Source organism: Hypanus sabinus, chromosome 7 (genome assembly GCF_030144855.1).
Source record: "Hypanus sabinus isolate sHypSab1 chromosome 7, sHypSab1.hap1, whole genome shotgun sequence".
In the NCBI taxonomy this organism is placed as follows: Eukaryota; Metazoa; Chordata; class Chondrichthyes; order Myliobatiformes; family Dasyatidae; genus Hypanus; species Hypanus sabinus.
Window position 1 is genome coordinate 75,266,294 of NC_082712.1, and position 7,822 is coordinate 75,274,115.

Consider the following 7,822-nt stretch of genomic DNA (forward strand, 5'->3'; position numbering starts at 1 on the left):
AATTAAGTTACTTTAAGTTGTAAAAGTCAGTATCAAGTCCAGAAAGCTGTCTCATACTCAGATGGAAGATAGTGCTGTTCCTGAGCTTTTCATTTTCCTTTTCTATTTAAAAGAACAAGGATTGAGTTCTTCTGGTTCTATCTCACCACCTCTGTATTCAACAGCGTACCCTGCAATTTTTGCCACATCCAAAGAGATACCACTGATACCCATGTCCTCCCACTCCTGCACTTTCAGCATTTCACAAGCACCATAAGACTGGTCTATTCTTCTTTAACAATAATACACATCCTTTATAGCACATTCCCTTGTGAGCACATGTCCTTTCAATTCTTTCAACAATTAAGGCTCTCCAAAAAATGTTTCCACATGAAGCAGCGAATTACTTGCACTCCTTCCAAATTAGTGTACTGGATTTGGTACTCATAGTATGGTGTCTTCTACTTAGATTGGATGACTGCTTTATGGAGCTCCTGTGTTCTGATCACAGGGGCAACCTGAAGCTTTCTGTTGCCACGTGAATTCTTTATCCCACTCTCATACTGATGTGATAGCCTACACTATTACAATGAAGTCCAACACAAGCTGGAAGAACAGCAAGCACCTCATCTTTTATCTGGACCCATCCCATCCTCCCATTGACCAGGTAACCTTGTTTACAACTTACAACTGTCAGAGAATTCCTTTTGCCCCTCCTTCCTTTCAGCTTAACAAACATTTGATCCCTTCATCACAGTTCTGATTAAGAGTCTCCTGATAGGTTAAATCTCTTTCTTTTCCCACAGATGCAACCTGACTTGCTGAGTAATTTCACAGTGTGTGATTTGCAGCTGATGGATCAAATGGTGTCATTGTCCTTTGTGTTGATAGAGATCATGAATTTGAGAATAGCCAGGGCAAGTAACCACAGTGCATTTTGTAGATGCATTCAAGGTGTATAATGGTGGAAGGTAATGAAGATTTAGAGCTGTGGATGGGATGTTTTTCAGATTTCCATCAGTCACGAACTGCCACCATTGGAATAGAGTGAGGAGAAGACATTTTATTCCGATAATAGATACTGTTGAATAAATCAGGTGATTCTCACATGTGAGAGGTTGAATTTTGAAGTAGAGTGTGAGGGGGAGGATCCAAATGTGAATGGCCTGCAGTTGATAGTAAAGAAAGCTAAGGATGGAGGTTTAAACTCTAGAGATAGATTACAAATCCTAAAACTGTCTTGTAGCTGAAGCCAAAGAGAAATCTTTATTTGTAGGTTGAAAGTAATAATTAATAATGATAATTATTAGTAATAATAATTAATGTGAATATCTGTTGACACAAAGAAAGTAAATGATGGGAAAATAACAATGAGAAAAAGAAAGAAGAGAAGGAATGGATAAAATATTATTGTATAGAAGTAGGTATACTGTGCAAATCAGCATTGCTGAAAGTTGGAAAGTCAGTTTCTTCCAGATGGAATGGCTGCTGGGAGTTTAAAGAAGTTGACCTTTTCTCCAGCTGTTCAAGGCAAAGTAGGTTCAAAAGTTAATAGTAAATATTATCAAAATACATATTTGTCACCATATACTACCCTGAGATTTATTTTCCTGTCGGCAAACACAGTAAATCCAGGAAACACAATAGAATCAATAGGATGGGCAAACAACCAATGTGCAAAGGAAAAGTAATAATATTAATAATAAACAAAGGCAATAAATATTGAGAACATGAGATGAAGAGTTCTTGAAAGTGAGGCGAGTAAAGTTGAGTGAAGTTATCTTCTCTTGTTCGAGAGTCTGATTGAAGAGTTACAACTGTTTGGTAATGTGGGTCCGGTAATGTGGGTCCTGAGGCTCCTGTACCACCTTCCTGATGACAGCAGTGAGAAGAGAGCATAGCCTGGAAGGTGGAGGTCCTTGATGATGCATGCTGATTTCCTGTGACAGCGCTCCGTGTAGATGTACCCAGTGGTGGGGAGGGCTTTACCAGTGATGGACTGGTTCATATCCATTACTTTTTGGAGGATTTTCCATTTATAGACATTGGTGTTTTCGTACCAAGCTGTGATGCAATCGACGTACTCTCCACTACACATCTATAGAAGTTTGTCAAAGTATTAAATGTCATGCTGCTGGCCTCGGGTTTCATCATTCTGCAGTCAATAATCAGTTTCTTGGTCTTCCCAACATTGAGTGAGAAGTTGTTGTGGCACCACTCAGCCAGATTTTCAATTTATCTCTTATATGTTGCCTTTGACTTGGGCAACGGTGGTGCCATCAGCAGACTTGAATATCGCATTAGAGCTGTGCAGAGCTTCACTGTCATAAATATTATGTGAATATAGTAAGGGCTAACACACGGCCTTGTGGTGGAGATTGTGGAGGAGGTGTTTTTGCCAATCTGAACTGACTGGAGTCTATGTTGAGGAAATTGAGGATCTAATTGCATGACGAGGTATTGAGTCCAAGGTCTTGAAGCTTATTAATTGGTTTTGAGGGGATGATAGTATTTTTGTTGTTAAAGAACAACCTGACATTTTCAGTGTCTAGATGTTCCAGGACTGAGTGAAGAGCTAATGAAATGGCATCTGCTTTGGAGTGGATTCAAGTCACTTCTCGGGCAAGAGGTGATATATTTCATCACCAACCTCTCAAAGCACTTAATCAAAGTAGATGTAAGTGCTACTGAATGATAGTTATTGAGGTATGTTACCATGTTCTTATTGGACACCAGTATCATTGAAGCCTACTTGAAGCAGATTGGTTCCTCAGACTGCTGAAGAGAGACATTAAAGATATTGGTGACTGCTCCAGCAGGTTGCTCAGTACAAGTCCTTAATACTTGGCCAGTACGCCATATGGGCCAATGCTTTCCAAGGACTCACCTTCCTAAAGGATGCTCTTATATTAGCCACAGAGACAGAATTTGCATGGACATCAGGGGCTGTGGGAGTTATGAAGATTGCTCTTCTTTTGATGGTTAAAGCAAGCAAAGAAGGCATTGAGCTCATCTGGGAGCAAAGCGTTGTTGTCACTTTTGTGGCTAAGCTTTACTTTTTAAGAGGTATTAACATTCAAGCCTTTCCACAGCAGTCGAGCATCCTTCACTGATTCTGGTTTGGTCTGGAATTGCCACTTTTCACGTGAGATGGCTTTCCAGAGGTCATACCTGGACCTCTTGTAACTTACTTAATTGGCTAACCTGAATGCTACTGATCTGGCCCTTAACAGATTACGGATCTCATCCAGGGCTTCTGGTTGGGGAAGAATCTGAATGACTTTGTGGGGACACACTTATCTACCACTGCTTTTATAAAGTGTATTCATTCAGATCCTCCAATGAGTCCTTAAACAAGGTCCAGGTCCACCTACTTAAAGCAATCCCATAGCCAATGCTCTGCCTTCCACGATCACCTCTTTATTGTCCTTATTTCTGTAGCCTTGCTCTTCAGCCTCTGCCTGTATGCACATAGAAGGAGGACAGCCAAGTGATCAGATTTCCTGCACTGTAGTTTAGGCATGGAACGGTAGGCATTCTCAATGGTAGTATAGTAGTGGGCGAGTGTGTTGGCACTCCTGGTGCTGCAGATTATATGTTGGTGATAATTGTGCAGAGATTTCTTCTAACAAGTCTGACTGAAGTCCCTAACATTGATTTGAAAGGTGATAGGGTAGCCTGTTTTTAATTTGCTGATTGCAGCATTCAATATCTCGACTGCCTGTTTAACGTCGGTCTTTGGCACTATGTAAACTGTGGTCAGGATCACGGAGGAGAATTGTTTTGGTAAGCAGAACAGGCTGCACGTAATCATTAGATGTTCCTGGTAAGGTAAACAAGAGTGTGACAGGACTGTTGTGTCCGAGCACCACAAAGATTTTATGATACACCAACCTCCACTTTTTGTCTTCTCTGAATCAGCAATCTGGTCCATCCTGTGTATTGAGAAACCCTCAGTTTTTGCCAAGTTATCTAGTGTGTCTGGAGTAAACCATGTCTCCGTGAAACACAAAATACAGCAGTTTCTCATTTCGCTCTATTACAGCAATCTTGCACTTAGGCCCTCAGTCTTGTTCTCCAGTGACTGTGCATTTGCTAACAAGTTGCTGGGTAGAGGAAGTTTCATTCTCCTGCATTTCTGTCTAGCTTGGAGACCTCCCCTCCTCCCTCTTTAATGGCCATGGCAATATACCTTTATCTGCTTAGGGTTGCCTTACTTGCATGCTTAAGAGTTAAGTCTGCCAAGTCCTTCAGAAAATCGTTAAATTGCTAGTTTGTTAAGACAGTTTGAAGGACTGGGGTTTACTACTCTGATACTATTGTTCAGGAAAAGCAAGAGGAATTAATCAAATTTACTGACCAATCAGGTTAACATCTGTGGTGGTGAAGTTATTAGAAACTTTTATAGGTTAACCAAGGAATACCAGCATAGACCTGATAAATGGAAACTATTTCAGTCTAAGCATTTTAATTTTTTGATGTAACTGTGAGTGTTGTTCAAGTATGAGTTGTACGTAGATAGAGACTTTTGGATGGAAATTTGGTGAAGTGACTGAGTGACAGGAAGCAGAAGGGTGAGGAGACAGTTCTTTGGTGTGCATCTAACCTGGACCCACAACACCTCCTCATTAGTCAAGAAGGCACAGCAAATTCTACACTTTCTGAGGAGACTGGGGTGTGCAAGATTCCCCGCCTCTATTCTAACAGGAGCACCATCCAGAGTGTGCAGTCTAGCTGCATCATTGTGTGGTACGAAAATGCAAGACATCGTATCACAAGACCTTACAGTAAAAACTGTCGAGAAGATCACCGGGGAGGGCCCTCCCCCCCCATTTGTGACATTTATGGCAATTGTTGTGTACAAAGGGTCTGAGGCATTATTGAGGATCCCTACCACCCATCCCACACCTCTTTGATCCACTTGCATCAGGAAGGAGGTACCAGAGCATCAGGACTAGGATTACTAGACAGGTTTCTTCTCCCAGGATGGGAGACTAATGAGTAAGTACCCTGCCACTAAACGTCTTGGCACTAGGACAGCAAGTTGTTTACTGTTTACCTCACATACATTTTGAATTATGTATTATTAAGTTATCTGTGGTAATATTTTGTTTTATGTACTGCTTGTGATTTATGTTTTGTGAGTGCACTTTGGTCTAGAGGAACAATGTTTCATTTGGTTTTGTGTATATACACACACACACACACACACACACACACACACACACACACAACAATAAGCTTGAACTTGATGACATTCTTCATTCTGAGAGGTGTCTTGTATCAGTGTTCCCTGAGGATCACTTGTGTATCCATTATTAATAATTTTCATAAATGATCTGGAGCTTGGTGAGAAGAATGGGTCTGTAAAGTTTGTAGATGGCCCCAATCTTCTCAATGTAGTTTTGAACGATATGGCTGGCTACAGGTTTTAGGATGACTGAGAGAGGGTGGTGAAATGTTCAGGGACATGGGAGAAAGTATTACTGTAATCTTGGTTGACCAACATAGAAAAAGATTACATTATTAATCTCAAGTTTGGGTGGGCAGAGGACGTTTGGCATCCAAGGATAGGAACTCTTAGTGGAGGCATGTTGAGAAGGTGTTTTCAAAAATATGGGAGCGTGAACTGCACTAAGTAAAAAGAACATGGATGTGCATTGATCAGGCTGAAACATCAGTGTCGCTTCCACTGAGTTTTGTGGGAAATTTGCTTATTTCTTCACAGGAGCGAAGTTAACCCTAGAAAGGGTTCACGGGCACTTGTTAGCTGTAATGAGATATTTTAGTTCCCAAGAAAGGTTGGGAAAGTTAGGACTGTACTCCTTAGAACAGGCAGTAAAAACTTGATTTTGTAAATTTGGGAAGATTATTTCCTCTGTTGAGTTAGTTGGGATCCTAGGTTAGAGAATGCAAATCAAATGTCACAAAAATTGAGGAGGAGGGGAGTTTTCTTTCACTTAGATACAGTCAGATCTAGGTGTTTTCACTGAAGAGGAGGGAAGTATTTATTCCATTCTTAATCGTAGAAGTACTGGATGATGAGGAGTATGCATGGTTATATGCAAAGAATCTGGGACTGCGGCTATATATGGCTACTTTTTCAAAGAATTGTAAAAAGTTCAGGGGACTGAGCAACTGCTCCCTGGTGTTGTGGGCTTCTAGGACTGATATCCATTGCGAGAAGAGAAGATATGATTGGCAGCAAGGCAGCAGGAGATGGCATGTGGCAACGATTCCTTCAGGAAGAGATTCCAAATCCAATGGGGAAGGTGCCCTCCCGTGTGGTAAGGATTGAGACATACTGTGTCTCTTGTGATCACTGTTTTCCAAAGCAAGACTTTACTGGTGCTATTTCACTCCCAGCTTGCAAAGTTTTCGTAAAAACATTCTCCAGGTTCCCAGAGAATTCTTGGTGTCCTGCTTTTTATTTGGAGCAATGGAAATGTCAGAGTTGTTGATAGTGGTCAGAGGAAAAAGGGAAATTACCACAGAGTGATTACCAAGCTGATGAATCAGTCACCTTTTAAAATTTATTCCTGGTTGGGTTTGAATGCCAGATGGATACGTCAAACCTTTAACACCGGTGCATTGCAGTTACATAAAGGACTTGCCATTACTGATTTTTATGTTTGTTATCCTTACATAACAAGGATTCTAACAATCTTCTGTAAGGAATAAGGTCCAACATTTCCCACAGGAGGCAGAAAATGTTGTAGATAGAAGGTTCAGGGAAGTGGTTGGATAGTAGAGGAATGGCCACCAAGCAGTGCAGGAGGTGCCTGTGGCTGTTGTCCACACTGGCACATATAGTGCTGTGAATAGTGATACTACTGGTAGTGTGGGTGGAAGGCCTTTTAGAGTAAATCACCAGCAGCCAAATTGATGGTACCACCAATGGCTTTGTTTTACAGCAAGGAAGAATGTGAAGTAGTGTCCAGGATGGTGTTGTCTCCCAGATGCCAGAGTAAAGAATGTATTGGTGTGGGTGCAAAACATTTCGAGGGGGGAGTTTCTTCATATCAATATGGATTATAACTTACTGACATAGGTCAGAAGAATGATGTTGTCCTGGAAAAGGAATTTAGGGAGTTAACTGGAAAGTTGAAAAGCAAGACCTCTGAGGTTGTAATCTCAGGATTACTCCTTGTGCTACCTGCTAATGAGCATAGAATAAAAGATAGCTGAATGTGTGGTTCATATAAGGGAAGGACTTTGGGTTTTTGGATCATTGGGATTTCTTCTGGGGCTGGGATAGCCTGTGGAAGAAGGATAAGTTGCACTGAACTGGAGGGGGACCAATGTTCTTGCAGGAACATTTGCCACTGTTTCTTGGGAGAGGTTCATCTGGTGAGGTCAGTGGTGACCTCCAGAATGGCGGCACAGTGGTTGGGGAGACTGACTTGTATTGAAAGATGAACAGAACAAACAGAGGCAGGAGGGGAAGATTGCGAGGGGATTAGGGTTAGTTGTATTTACTTTAATGAAAGGATCCTTACAGGAGTAGAAATGAACAGACAATGTCGATTAACTTGTGGGATTATGTTATTGTTGCAGTTACTGAAATGTGGCTGAGGGGAGTAGGTCAATGTTTAGGGGTATGGAGTTCTCTGTTGCGACAGAAATGGGAGGAGCCAGTGCTCAGGGAGGAATATACTGGAGGGATTGGCTAATGAGGCTATATAAATAGAATTTAGCAATAATATAGGGGTTATTCTGGGGTTATACTATAGGCCTCAGGAAGGCAGTGGGAATAGGAACAGATAGTTGGACAGGTCGTAGGAGGGTCTAAGCACAATATTATAGTAGTGAGGAACTTTATTTTCCCAATATTTTTTGGATT